General features: G+C 51.4%; 1 protein-coding gene across 1 annotated transcript in view; it reads left to right on the forward strand.

The window, feature by feature from the left end:
* SERGEF (secretion regulating guanine nucleotide exchange factor) overlaps positions 1-14,557 on the forward strand; it is a 195,038-nt gene that overhangs the window by 103,198 nt on the left and 77,283 nt on the right. The window lies entirely within an intron of this gene.

A 14,557-nucleotide genomic window follows, 5' to 3' on the forward strand; every position in this document is an offset into this window, starting at 1 on the left:
ACATCACTCATTCAGCAGCCCTTCCTTCCTTCCTTCCTTCCTTCCTTCCTTCCTTCCTTCCCTTTTTCTTTCTTCCCGTTTTTCTTTTTTCAAACATTTACTTGTTTTATGTGCATGACTATGTATATTGTCTGAATGTATGTACGAGTGTCCCCGGAACTGGAGTTGGGTATGCTTGTGAGCGATTGCTCTGGTGCTGCGAACCAAATACAGGTTCTCTGTAAGAGCCACACATGATCTTACATCCCAGCCAACTCTCCAGCCCCACCAGCAGCCATCTCTGAAACGGACACCTTGCAGTTATGCATTGGAAGGTCCAGCGTTCACTACGGCAAAAATGATGATGTTGGAAATGGAAGATGTTGGTTGATGTGCGGGAGGAGTGCGTGTAATCCAGATCCGGGGGACAGTCATGTCTTTCTGGGATAGGCTGGACTGAGCCCAAGGGATGAGTTGAAGTTGCTTCAGTGGATGGGTGGGTGGGTGGCTGTGATGGTTGGGGAGTTGTAGGTACTTTGATGGGCACAGGGCATCGCGTGCTCAGAGAATGACCAGCTCCCCAGCCCTGCTGGTGCAGGAATGTGGAAGGATGAGGGATGAGGCCAAGCGGTGAAATGGCCAGAGTGTGCTGCTGTAGAGGAGTAGTCAGCCCTCTACACAATAGCGCTTAGGGAAGACCACCAGTGGCGGGGCGAAGGGGCTGCGGCAATGACCGAGCTAACGTTATGGTAGTAATACCAGCTGCATGTAGCCTCTGATTAGCTGTCTGTCCAATCCTGAGCCGTTGTGCCTCACATTGTGTGTCTCTGCCTCCCTGTCTCCATGATCTTCCTTCACCAGGCACATGCTTCTTGACTGGTTCTGCGTGCCCATCCACGCTCTTTTATCCCTCCCACCCTCTTCTGCTCAACCCCAAGGAGAGGCTCAGTGTTCTACGGCATCTCTTCGATGAGCACCTCTCAGTGTCCCTGAAGGTCATCCTCCTGTCTCCAGCACTGCAGCAGCAGCAGCAAGGAGACTGGGGCAAAGGTGACCTTACAGCCATAGTTGCTAAGTTGTCTAAAGAAAGGGGAAGGGAGACACACAGCTGCCTGGCATTGCTAGACTAGGTTTTAAACAGAAGGGCAAGAACGGGTTACTCCTTCCTGTCCAGAGAAGACAAGGCCTGAGGTGGGTAACCATAAAAGGCGGTGCTGGGAGGATGGGGCTGATGTCCTCCGCCTTTTATGGAATCAAGTGGACCGTTGGTATTGGAACTGCCCCTCCCCCGGGTCCATCCAGCCTCTTCCTCTGATGAAGACTTTGGAATTTCTAGGGGTCATGTGGTTTGTCCAAGGTCACAATAAGCTGGCAGCCAAAATGGAACCAGAAAGGGAGTCTCCGGTTCCGTTCTTTCATGGGGCCCAGCGACGGTGCATGATTCTCTTTTATTTTTTTCCCCCTATTCTTTTCTTTTTCTTTTTTTGTCATAAGTTTGACAGTCTGACAGTCTAGAGGATAAGGCTCACAGGCTGTTTTAGCAACAGTCTAGCTCAGTTTTCCCTGACTCCCCCCTCCATGGGACTAGCTCGTCCAAGGTCACAGGGTGAGGGAGAGGCGTGCAGCCTGCAGTCCAGTCCTGTGCACATTCAGACTTCTCCTCCAGGGCTCTGGACTTAGAGAACTTGGGCTGAAAAGTCTCTTCCTTCCAGTGTCTTCCACAGTCAGCTTCACTAGCCCCCGTCTCATGGCTTCTTTCTCTCTGTCCTTTCTTGATGCTGTCTTTCTTCTTACATGGCCGTGGCAACTGCCTCACCTTAATTAGGCTGCTCGGGCGTAGTACTTTTCCACTGAGTTTACTCGGAGCCGTGGATCTGTTGTAACAAGCGGCACTGCCGGCTGCGGGGCCTGATTGGCATGCCAGGAGCATCACTGGCAAACAGCTAGAGATGGGGAGGAAAGTGGGTCAGGAAACAGGCCTTGCCTGCTGGGTACCTGCAGAGGCTGCGGAAGGCAGCGCAGAGGCAGCAGGTGACCACAGCATGGCACTGTCTCCCACGGCCTGAGCCTCGGAGCACCCTGCCTCCACCAGCTCAGTGCCGCAGCCTCCCCCTCCCCTCCCCCTCTGCAGGTGCTTGTTCCTGTGGCCATCTTGCCTCCTGTTTCCTCTACGGATGGACAACGCTTTTATAGCTGACTGCCCGGCGTGGGGGTGGGGGTGGGGTGGCTTTTGGCTCAGTAAAGGATGCCAGAGAAGGGTTCGAATGGAATCATTAGCCACTGGTTTCTAAACCACCAGGGCTTTTTGGATTCCTAGAACTGCTAATAAGCTGGCTCTGGCTGGGTTTGAGGGGGCTGCACGGTGTCCACGAGTCTCCGTTGCCCTTCCTTAACTCACCCTCCTCTCCCCCAGTTGTGTCACATTCTTGTGCTGAGAGAAGAAGGGATGGAGGGAAAACGGTCAGAGCTTGCCATGCGGATCTCAGATGGCCTTGCGGAAGCCGGTGGCCTCCCTGCTTGCACAGAACCGGAGTCCATCTCGGAAGGGGAGGCTGCCTGGAACTGGAGGCTCTGCTCATCCATACTGCCTAGTGTAGCGTTAGGCCAGGCAAGACAGACAGACAGAGCTAGAATGTAGACCTGCCCAATGTTAGAGCCACATACAATCGTCCCCTTTGGCTTTTAGTCCTGTGTGTGAGATCAGGAGTTTTCCTGCTGTTCTCCACCCACAAACCACACCTTAGGAAAGGGGCACTGGACCCAGCTAGCCCAGGTTTACTCTAATCCCGGCCCTATAATGCTAACCTACCCGGGCCAGCACCTCAGGCTACTGCCCACTCTGCTCGCGGCCAGAGAGTCTCCTTGAGTAATCCTTGGGAGGACTGGGTCTCATCTCAGTGTAAGGGCAGAGGGAGGGTGGAGTCTCAGAAAACGCCTGGTGGCCAGAACCCAGACCATTGGGCTTGTGTGTAGTAGAGAAATTGTTTTCAATAATTTCTACTTAAATTTCCTAAAATTTGCTTTAATGGCAACCTTCGTTAGGACACTTGAGCTCTGCTTAGTGTGTCTTTCCCCTTGGAGGGAAATCGGAGGGGAGGCTGTAACCAGCCTGTCTAACAGATCTTCGGAGAGCTTTAGTTCAGCATGGTGTCTTTGGACTAAGTAACGAGACACCGAAATGAAGGACCGTGTGCCCATTTCCCGATAGATGTACCAAATGAACCATTTTGATGGGCTCTTTCAAGGCCAATATGTTGTGGGAGGTAATTGAGCATTCAGATGTCAAGTAGTCTCTTGATGGAGCAAAGCGGAGCCCACAGACAAAAAGGCCCATCAGAGTTGTCAGGCTCTGGCTGTGAAAAGGGTTCTTCCGTGACCTTGGGACTAGACAGTGGCAGGCCTCTGCACAATTGTAGTGTAAACTGTGTTGAACTGCGGTGCAATTTTAGACGCCCCCTGAACCATTTCTGTGGCCTTGGAAGGTTATGTTCACACACAGTCAGGAGGCCTTGCGGGGATGAGTCTTTGTCAGAGGAGAAGGAAGGAGAGAGGCTTCTTAGCATCCAAGATGGGTTCCATTTAGGCCGCACGGGCTCAAGCATTTCTACATACTCTTACTTTGAGGTTACATCAGAACTTGTCACCAGGGTCATGTGAGCAATTCACAGACCTGGTTGGAAGCGGTAGAGAAGAAAGAGGTCACATGGTGGGTTGCACCCTGCGGGCTGTACACAAAGACCTTTGGAGAGTCCTGAACTAGGCATGCCCGGCCACAGCCTCTTTGCTCATTCATGGACACCTAGTTTAAAAGTGGTCCTCAGTCCTCAACCATTTGTCTGCAGTCAGGCAGTGGTCCACCCTCCTAGGGTTTGCCTCTGGGAGTGCTTTTCTGCTTCTCGGAGAACCCAGTTCTGTGGGAGGAGGAAGGTGAACGGTTCTCTGAGCCAGTGCAGAGCTGAAGGCAAGCTCCTTACATCTCCTCTGTTACCACCTGGACTCCTGAGCTCCTCCCAGAACAGAAATCCGCTGGTCCCAGGCTCGCTCTCTCCTTCTCTGGGCTCGGGACAGAAGGGCTCATGCCTCCACGGTCTACATGGCCAAAGTGAGGGCAGCATGGCCGTGTTCACTGCTGACGGCTGTATACCTTGTTCTGTGTCTTCCCTCCTGCCCACCATGCTGACCTCCAGGCTGGCTGTGGGTAAGCGCCTGGGCACTCTCTCTCTGTAACTTGCCCTCCTTATGTGTCTGTTCCCTGAGCAAATCCCGTGAAGTCAGTCCTGGAGTGTCGCATGCATCTGTCCCATCTTGTCACTTCGGCTGCCACCTGCATAATTCCGAGCAGCTCTGTCCTTCGTGTTGACTCTACAGTGAGCTGCTGCTGGCTGCTCCGGCCGCTTGTCGTCTCCTTGCCTGTTTACAGCCCGGGCTCTTCTACTAAATGTTCATTAAATGCTCTGCGACCCGTCCAGAACAACCTTGTCAGGACAGGGAGGGGGAAGCACTCATCTCTCTTCCTTCTTGTCATTTCTCTCAAAGGAATGAATTAAAGATTTTTATTGCCTCGAAGATTAATTACTTCCCGTCCTCAGGCTAGCTTTAATATTCTAGCTGTGGTGATTGGGGCCTGGCAGGGTTTCTGCCCTTCTTCAGACCCCTTACTTTGCCTGGGTTTCGGTTTCTGCGAGGCCTCAGCTTTTGTGGGGAGAGGGCAGGCTTGACTTTTAGCTTTAGAGGAAGTTCTGAGTTGTGGGTGTTACAGTTCACACACCTCCTGGAGTTGCCTGGATACTTTTCTGGCATGTGGGGTATGGTTATTGTGGTCACCAAACGAAACACCCGAGACCCAGAGAATTTAAGCAGTGAACCCAAGGCTGTCCGGTGAATACACTTCGGATCCTGATGCCTGGCTGGGTTTTAGGCTGTAGATATGCTTTATCATTTGCACACAAGTGGGAAAGGCACTGACGTGCTGGTTTAACCGGTCTCTCGCCCCCTTTTGAAAGCACCTATTGTGGCATAGACACATGCCTTGTCACGGTCAGGAGAGAGAAGCAACCACCTCTAGGCAGGTACATCGGCTAGAGAGTAGACATCTCTTGTCTCCCAGAAACAGACATGCCCATCTTTGAAGGTCTTTGTGTTTGCAGGGATCTTTGCATTTGTCTCTAAGGTGGCTTCTCAAAGGCTGGTCTGTGTATGTGTGTGTGTGGTGGGAGGTATCTCCATTGATGAAGTGCCTGTTTCAGAAGCATTAAGACCTGGGTTCTAGCCCTACACCCGCATAAAAAGTCCAGGAAAGGTGGCATATACCTGGAATCTCAGGATTGGGAAAGAGGAGACAGGATTTCTGGGTCTCTGGTCAGCTCGCCTAGCTTAAGTGGCCATCTCCAGTCCAAGGAGAGACCCTGTCTCAAAGGTGGATGGCATTTCTACAAGCTATGCTCATGGTTGTCTCTGGCTTCCACATGCATGTATGTACATGTGTGCACATATACATCCCCACAAGTGTGCATATACACATGTACTTACCCCCACACACACTAAAGTGGATTCTCAGTCACTCACAATGACCAAACTCCAGTTCCTCATTCCTGCCTGTGTACCACCACCAAACAAGTATTTTCTTATGTTTTCTCATGTGTGCGGCTTCCTCTGTGCCCTACCCACCCTCCAGTGCCTTCTGACCCCTGGCCAGGCTGTTCTAGCTTCCCTGGCTTCCCGTCCCAATGACTCAGCCTGAGAAGAGTCCCCAGCTCTGCCACCCCAGCCCCTGGGCAGTTCTCGGAAGTTCAGGTGTTCCTGTCTGATCCACAGCTGGGGGATGCTGGGGGGAGGCTCCAGGTTTTGTCCTGGATCCCTGCTGCCCCTTCAGTGATTTCTAGGCCTTTGTCTTTCATCCACTAAGGATGTGAATGGGCTTCAAACACTGCCCTGCTTTTCAGCTTAAAGCACCAGGAATTGGGCCAAGCGCACGGTGGCTCACACTTTAATCCCAGCACTCAGGAGGCAGAGGCAGGTGGATCTCTATGAACATGACGCCAGCTGAGCAGTGTGAGACCCTGTCCCCGAGCAGTGTGAGACTCTGTCTCCAAGCAATGTGAGACCCTGTCCCTGAGCAATGTGAGACTCTGTCCCCAAGCAATGTGAGACCCTGCCCCCAAAGCAATGTGAGACCCTGTCCCCAAAGCAGGCACACAAACAAGTAAAAGTCCCAAATCTGTCACACCCCCTATTCCTGCTCTTTCACATCCCAGTCACATCCTCGATCTGAGGGTTCCCTAGCATGAGCCTAGTCTCTTGCAGACTATTAGGCCCCGAAGGCTTTCGCTATGGGCCACCTACGGTGCAGTGGTGGTTGGCATCTCCTCTAGATGGTGTGCATTAAGGCTTGTGATGCCCTTTGTTTTATTTTTGCAGTGCTCTGGTCTAGCCTAGGTGTGGTGTGTTGTTGTTACGCACTTCCTGTAGCAATGGGAATGGAGGCCCTGCTTGGGGTGGGCTTGGGCAAAAGGCCTAGTGCTGGAAGGGGAGGGGTCTCCAGGCTAGTGGGAAGGGCAGCCCAGTAGGAACTATCTTTGTGGAAGAAGATGCCCATTGCCCGCGTTTCACAGTTCGACATCGATGGCCACTCTCAGGATGGTGGAATGTTTTCTAGTGGGAACCCAGGAGACCTCATGAGCATTGCACTGATTGGGAAGGGTGGCAGTTTTCCTCCAGAAAGGGTACAGGAAGGATGTGGCTAGCAGAGACTCCTGGAGGAAATGTCCCTTTGGTGTCACCAGGGATCAACAGTGTACCCTTCCATGTTGGAGCTCGGGGCTGGGAGGAGACGCAGTGAGGCCCGAGGCTGTTCATTGATGAACATTTTAAGTGTCTGACTGGAAGCTTCACTGGCAGGCTCTGAGCATGGAGGTGTGAGCCTGAGCGATTTACAAAGGTTACCTTGGTTACCTTAGACCCCAGGGGGGCTGGAGAGAATCGGCAGGGGAGGGGAACGCTGAGAAGCTTCAGCAAGCATCCCTGACAAACCTGTGTTCCCAGGGCGGAGCAGCCCTGGCAGTGAGGAGAAGGGCAGCAGGAGGGGAGGGCAGACTGGGAGTGGGTAAGGCACAGCTGAGGAGGCAGAGGTGGCTGGAGGGAAGCCATGGCGGCTGGAACTGATGCCCCTCGTTGGAGCGTAGGACGTGGGGCTGGGAAGGAAGGGTGACAACTGGAGTCTGAGCCTTGAGACTTGAGGTGCAGGTGACCCACCTGGTTTCTGTGGTGCTTACAGTTGTTCAGCGTCACCGTTCCCAGTTCTGCTCATTAGACATGTGTGCCCGCCTTTTACAGGGCAGCTCTGAACTTCTGCTGTGCCCCGCCCCTGAGTCCCTTCATATACTCTAAGTCCAGTCGCCCTCACGTGTGCTCTGCACACATGGGAAGAGCACCCGGAGATGTAACGTCACAGTTCATGCCTTCGTATTTACAGGAGAGGACCCCGAGTGACCGGAAGTCTGTTGACTTTCCCGCCAGTCTCCTAGGTGAGGGCCCCTGAACCTCTGATCCAACAAGCTAAAAAGGTGACTAGAAAAGGCAGTTTACTAATAAGTGCCCCAGAAACCGAAAGTCAGCTGTCGTAGGGAGGTAGAGATGGTTGGATGGGATCAAATCTAAAAGTACACTCAGCTGTCAGAGCTCAGATTGACGTCTCAAGGGTGTTAAGAACAGCTGTCACGCACCCAATGCTTTCTTTGTGCAGATCCTGCTGTGAGCATTTTACATGTAGTAATAAACTCATCTCATACAAGCCTAGTAAGATAGCAGCGCTTACTATTTCTGTGTTTGGGGTGTGGAAACCAAGGCAGCTTGTCCAATGTACATGGTGGAGGCAGGATTCGAACTCAGACCTCCGGTACCAAGGCCTATATGGTTACTCTTGCTACACCCCACCCCCTGGCTATCTTCCAGCCAGCTTTAGACTGTTATTAACGCAAACACAAAGCCATTCCGAAGTCCTAGGGGACGGGAACCTTGTCGTCCTCTCTGTAATCCTTTGCTGTAATGGTAGCTGGCAATTCTTCTGTGTTCACTGTGACCTGCACATCGAGGGCATGTCCTTCAGTCACTTCCATTGTAAAGAGAAGGTGGGCGAAAGGGTCTCATGGAGGTCTCGTGTGAGGCCAAGGGGAGCTTTGAACTACTGATGTTCCTGCTTCCCCTTCCTGGGTGCTGGGATTACAAGAGTGTGTGTCCTTGTGCCCTGCTTACGTGGTCAAACCTAAGGCCTCATGCCTGCGGGGTGACCACTGTGTCAACAGTCCAAGGGCAAAAAGAGTTAAATTTTTATTTTATGCATAGGTGCCAGCCTGCATGTGTTTCTGTGCACCACGTGCATGCTTAGCATCCGTGGAAGCCAGAAGAGGGCATCTGATCCTCTGGAGTTACAGATGGCTGTGAGCCACCATGTACTTGCTGGGAATTGAACTCGGAACCTCTAGAAGAGCAGACAGTGCTCTTAACCGCTGAGCCATCTCTCCAGCCCCACAACTCCATTAAAAAGCTGGTTTTGTTGTTACTGCACAGATGATATATTTCACTGACGGGGTGTCTTGTGGTGACCCGACTCCCCCGACTCCCCCTTGACTATAAGTCGGGATGTATCACTGAGTCTGTCTGGAGTAAACCGCCATGGTGGGTGACAGATGCAGTGACGTTTGTTCATGCAGTTATTATGGCTGACACACGGAGAATTAAATTATGACTCTTTGGAAGAGTTAGTTTATATATATATATATTTATATATATATATAAATTTTTGTTAAAGAAAAGTTTTTTTTAAGAAACCAAACAGTTTGGGGGAAATGTCCCCGACCCCTCTGTGATGTCACACTTCCCCATTGTTTCCTGGGCCACATAGGAGGCAGTAGACAAAAGGCAGATGAACCTGGGTGTGAGCGTCTACACACATCTGAGTGTTCAAGTTCAGGCGTCAGGAGAGGCTCCGGGGTTATCGCTGGAATTCCTGCTCCACACATGAGGAAGCTGGAGCTAAGACAGTCTTAGGAACATGGCCAACTTCACAGATTGGACAGGTAATAGGACCGGAAGTCAAACCTGCTATCACCTGAGCGAGCACAGTGGTTTTCTGGCTGACCGCAGAGCCTGGTACTCATGCAGACGGTCTCCCGCTTGTGATTCTTGGTGGACTAGACCAAGCGTGGTAGTGGTGGCTTTAGATTACAACCGTGGGAACAAACAACACATCCAAAAATACTTCACCTCCTTTGCAGACAACATGGGTTCTGTTCCCAGTACCTACATGGCGGCTCACAGAGGTCGGCAAGTCCAGTTCCAGGGGCTCCAAACCCTCTTCTGGTCTCCCTGGGCACCAGGCATCCATGAAGATACACACAGATTGGACCCAGTTGATAAAGTGCTTCATTGCATAGCAGAAGCCGAGGCTTTGGTCCCCAGTACTGCATAAACCAGACATGCTTCCCGTGTCTGTAATCCAGAGCTTAGGAGGTGAACTCGGGAGGATGAGAAGCGTTACAAACGACGCTGAGCGATTGCAGACGTGCAGCAGCTCCGGTCTCTACTCAGAGGAACTTAGGAGAGAAACGTACGCAGCACGGCCGTTTGGAGGCTTGGCTCGCCCCCGGCATGTGTGCTTTACAGTTTCCGGTTTTGGTTTTGATAGATTGTCTCCCTCCTGCATGGGAGCTCCGAGGGGCACCTCGTCTTCTCAGAGTGGAGAAAAGGCACATGGAGAGTGGTTTGCCTTGTGAGGTGGGCTTCCCTGCACCCCAGTGTTGGGCTGAGGTTACAGGAGGAAGCAGAAAAGTCCTAAAGGAAGTTGGTGGGACCAGGCAGTCCTTCCCCACAAGCTCTGCCCTTCCTTTGTCACACCAGCTCTGGTTTGCTGTTTCTAGAGTTTCGCTTCCCTGGAGTCCCGCAGCAACCTCTCCTCTGTTGCCTTCCTTCCTTCAGCTGCTGAGGCCTGTTTGTGTGACTTTACCAGGATCTCTGTCCCTTCTTGTTAGTGAGGTAGGGCAGTGTGGCTGATCGACAGTCTATGAGACGGCCCAGCAGGTTGCCGCGTACGCAGAATTTATGTATCCGTCAATAGTTGTGGGAGTCAGTCTGAGTGGATATACTTTTATTTTCGAATTATGGCTCTGCAGGGCTAACACTGAGGTGTCAGGTGGGCAGAAGTCACGAAGAAGCTCTGGGGGAACACTGTGTTCCTGTGTTCCCTTATCTCAGCAGCCAGCTTGAGTTCCATGGAGCTGCAGGAGTGAAGCCACTCTGCACTGACGGCCTGTGGTCATTCGCAGCCCCACCGCATGTCTGTCCTTTCAACACTTACCCATGAGGCTGCGCAGCGGAGTTATAAAACACACACACACACACACACACACACATGCATACACACATGCACACACACACATGCACACATGCACATACACATACACCCATGCACACTCACACCCACACACATACACACACACATATAAGGCTAAGTATGTTTATGATTTTTGTGTTGGTCCACACTGAGAAAAACAAGTATCACATGTTTTCTGTCACAGCTGGAATCTAGATTTAAAAAGAAAGTCAAAAGAGTAGAAGAATTAGTTGGGAAGAACGGGGTTAGCGGGTGGTGGGGCAGAGATCAGATAGTACAGATGTGCATGCATGTGCGGGAATGCCAAGGTTTTGTGCACCTACTGTGCACTGGTTTAAATTACAAGATACTAGCTCACGATAATTTTCTTTTGCTCATGACCTCGTGGCTAGAGGTTAGGGGCAATCACATTGAAGGAGAAGGGGAAAGAGAAATGAGCCCCACCCAAGGGAAGATCGAACACATTCTACAGGGGAACATGGAGAATGGAAGGTGTGTGTGCAGACGTCAGGCGTCATGGGGGATGACTCTGAACTTCTTCCTCAAGAACCCATTGTGGCATGGGTGGGTCATCATCAGGAAGAAGGCATTTTGCATGTCGCCGATACGTAGCCAAGAGTAGAACCCAACATTCTACAACTTTGTTTTGAACTGGGACAGTTGGAAAGTCACCTCCCTCGACTAAGAAGGAGCCTGTGAGGATCACTTGGCCGGGAGATGTCCTGCAGGCAGAGCTGGGTCTGGGGGCAGGACAGCGACATGTTTGTCTGCCAACCTGTGGGCTGTGCTGGGACAGAGCTCAGCCAGGCTGGGTCACTTCACATTTACTCTCAGAAAGAATGTAACTTTAGGGTCTGGTCTTAGTGATTCTATTTTATTTTAATTGAAAAGCCAAAGTTCTGGCAGGAGATACTGGATGGCAGGTCTAGAACTTGCCTAACATGCAAGAGACCCCAGGCTTTTACCTGGCACTACACGAACCAGCCGGGGGCACATGCCCAGCACTTAGAAGGTGCAGACAGGAAGGCCAGAAGTTCAAGGTCATAAGGTCATCCTTGGTGACAGTAAATTTAAGGACAGGTGTCTTGCTCCTGACTGCCGGTGACCCAGCTGAGCTCAGCTGAGCATCCTTAGCAGAAACAGATTGAGCCTTGTGCACCAACGGTCCATCCTGCAGCTGTGTTACCTGTGGTCCTCATGGAGGGAGCTGAGATAGAAAGGCAGTGTGCTGCCACCTCCCGGACCCCACCAGCCCACTTTCTAAGTGTCCCCACCCTGGGAGGCCATCCAGGGGCTTTTCTTTTTTTTCAGGTCTTATGAGATCTTCTGGCCATGTCTCTGTTAGTCGTTGAATTTGAGGGGTCATCTGAATTCACCCATTATCTACAGAAAACGTAAGGAGCGAGGCAAGCTCCGAGATAAACTCAATGCCTTCTCTTAGCATCCGTGGTGGGTGGTACACAGATGGCAAACATCTGATAAGGGCCTACTGTGTGCCAGGCACTGTATGAAGCTCTGAAGGCAGAGATGAGCCAGGCCCTGCTATTATCTGTACAGAACGGTACAGACATGTGAGAATCGCTTGTCTTCAATCCCTCATAGCTATGACCTTTTAGTCGGAGTATTTACCCTAGTTCCCAATTAACCTGTAAAGCAAAGCTATAAGAGGTTAATCTGCACAAAGTGCAGATTTAACCAAAGTCAGCAGCCTCTTTCCTTGTGTGACCTCTCTCCCCTGCCCAGAACAAGAGCGAGCTGAGGACCCAGCCTGACCTGATCCGCAGGGGCAGGGCGGGGGAATGCTGTACCTGGAATTGGCGTGCGAGTGTTTGTGGTGATTCTGCTGAACAAGCAGGCTGGAGACTTCAGTCCTCAAGATCCTAAGTAGGAATTTGGGCTTGAGCAGCGGAACACAAAATCACCCACACGGACTTTCAAAAAGAGCATTTTTGGCACGGTAGGGGGAGGTTGGTTGAAGCAAAGTACCCAAGGAAGCGGTGGCAGAATTCCAGGTGGGCACTGAGGTCCAAGCCACGGTCACCACCTCTCTGACTATGTGAGGCCGATTCACTTGGGCGTCTGGCCCACACACCTGAAAGACTGTTGCTTGTAGGACATTGGTTCCAGCCCTAGTTTGTCCCATGTAGCCATAAATCTTAATATCGTGACATCACGTTCGGCCTTCTGACCTCAGATTCATTCAGACACTGCACACTCGGCATTACACGGGACTTTGGTGGGCACCCATGGGAGGCCTAACACTTCAAACCCGCAGCGATGAAAACTGCTTTGTTATGGATTGCGTGTGAAGGCTGGCCATCCAGGAAGCCGAGAAGATGTCTGTTGACACGCTTCAGCTGGGCTGGATTCTCTGGCCAATATGATCTCATTTCATCTTTGCAGTCTCGTCAGGTAAATATCACTGTGCCCACCTGGCAGGGAAGGGGCTCAGAGACTACAGGTCCTGAGTCAGGGCCAGGTCGCTTTACTTGTAGACCGTGGACCGCACTATGTGTCCCTGAAACAAACCTTAAAGGGATGATTTCTGCATCATGGGAGATGTTCTACAGACATCGAGGAAAAAATGGTGCCCGGTGGGAAGGAGGGAAGTGTGTGCTGAGCGGCAGTCCCCACCCAGCCCCGATGGTCTCCTACTGACATAAACCGTTTTTCAGAACATTGCCACCAGAGAGGCCTCGTTGTAACCATGGCAAAGTGAGGTAGAAAGAAAGAAAGAAGAAAGAAAGAAAGAAAACTACCACCATCACCACCAACAACCCCCCCCAAATAAAAACCAACAACAACAAAACCCCAAGACCTTCTATAATCTTGTTGGAACACAGACAAAGCGTGACTATTCTCCCTGGCTGTTGGTGTGACCTCACGGTTTTTAAGTAAGATATGTAGAAATATATACGCAAGGGGGGGGGGGTGCGGACATAACGGACATAAGCAAAGAACAGCTTTTCCACGTTTTAAGTCATCACCAGATTCTCCTCGCCGAACTCGGTACAAACGCTATGTTAGTTTTGCTCATACAGTTCGCCACATACCCACACATTTGTTCCCTTTAAATCCTGTTTGTCTGGTGTATGGGTGTGAACAGCCCACCTGGTCTTTACACACCTGCTGGGGATTCAAACCCAGGTCCTCATGCTTGGAGCAGGCACCCTACCCACCGAGCCAGCTGCTGGGTCACATCTGTGTCTCTTCCAGTCAGTGTCCTCCTGCCTCTGCAGACGGCCTTCATCGTTCCCCAACTGTCTCAGCGATACCTTTGCTGGCTCCCTTTCTCCTCCATCCTGGGTCATGTTTGCATTTCGTTTCTCGGCCCTCTTTAATCCAGGGACGGCTTTACCTTGTCTGCCATGACTGCTGTGTTTCAAGCGTACAAGACAGTTCTGTAGCCACGGATTATGTCCCTCAATTGCTTTTACTTGATTTTTTTCCTCCTGATTAGATTTCACCTCTGCCCTCTTGGCAGTAATTCTGAATAAGTGATGGCCTGCCTGCCTTTAATACATCCTCAGAGGAGAATCTGATTTGACTTTACCCATTATTAGGGTGAGGTGCTGTCCGCCCCTTTTCCTATGAAGCCGCCATCTTCCCCCCCCTCCCCCGTGCAACTAAACAGAGATGTGCAAGGATGGCCGGGCTGTGCGTGCCAGCCACTCCTCCTGGGCTCTTGCTCACCGGTTTTAAGGTGAACCCACAATCCGTCCCTGCGTCCTCTGTTACTGTCAGGGTTGTAAAACTTTTCTAAATCAATTATTCCTTTTATGTTTATTATTTATGAAATCCCAGCACGAGGAAGAGTTCCCTACTTCCGTATTTATTACCCAGTATGTATTCATGGACTTTTGTTTTATTCAGTGTATCGTAAGTGAACGTTGTCATTACTCATTTTAATGATCAAATTCTCCCTGGCCACAGCTGGTAGGAACCCCTTCACGGTGGCTCCTATGACATCCCCATCCCTGTGACTTTAGTAGACCCCTATGTCACCTCACTTCTTGGCACAAGCAGGTGCTCCGTTTCCAGATGTTCTTTCCTTGCCGTGACTTCAGTCTGCCATTTCCTCAGGGAAGATCTGGGGTCCGTGGAGTAAGGGAACTCACCGAAGCCTGGCGCAGGGCTCACTGCCTCTCGGCGGCTTCACTCTGGCTTAAGCAGCTGCACGTGTAGGGATGG

The sequence above is a fragment of the Micromys minutus genome, assembly GCF_963924665.1.
Source record: "Micromys minutus genome assembly, chromosome: 32".
NCBI lineage: Eukaryota > Metazoa > Chordata > Mammalia > Rodentia > Muridae > Micromys > Micromys minutus.